Consider the following 349-nt stretch of genomic DNA (forward strand, 5'->3'; position numbering starts at 1 on the left):
ATAAGGCGTAAGTTTTGGCTCCGAGTCTCCAAGTTATTCTGAACATTGTGAGTAGAAATTGAAACGGATTTTCGTGATTCTTATTATTAAAAATCAATTCGTGATAAGCATAACACGGTTCAGTATTAGCGTACCGCGTTATCCCCAGCATCAGTGAAGAATGAATTAGTGACAAAAGGGATAGGTGCAATAATGTGATGGAGAAATAAAAAATGTCAATGAAATAATATTTTAGTTAATTTAGCAAGCAAGGGAGGCGACTGAGGAAATTTATTCTCAGAGCAATTAGAGTTTTCTCCCATTTCACCTCAACACTTTTAAAAGAGTTCTGTTGTTGCCTATATATATA

Source organism: Octopus bimaculoides, chromosome 20 (genome assembly GCF_001194135.2).
Source record: "Octopus bimaculoides isolate UCB-OBI-ISO-001 chromosome 20, ASM119413v2, whole genome shotgun sequence".
In the NCBI taxonomy this organism is placed as follows: domain Eukaryota; kingdom Metazoa; phylum Mollusca; class Cephalopoda; order Octopoda; family Octopodidae; genus Octopus; species Octopus bimaculoides.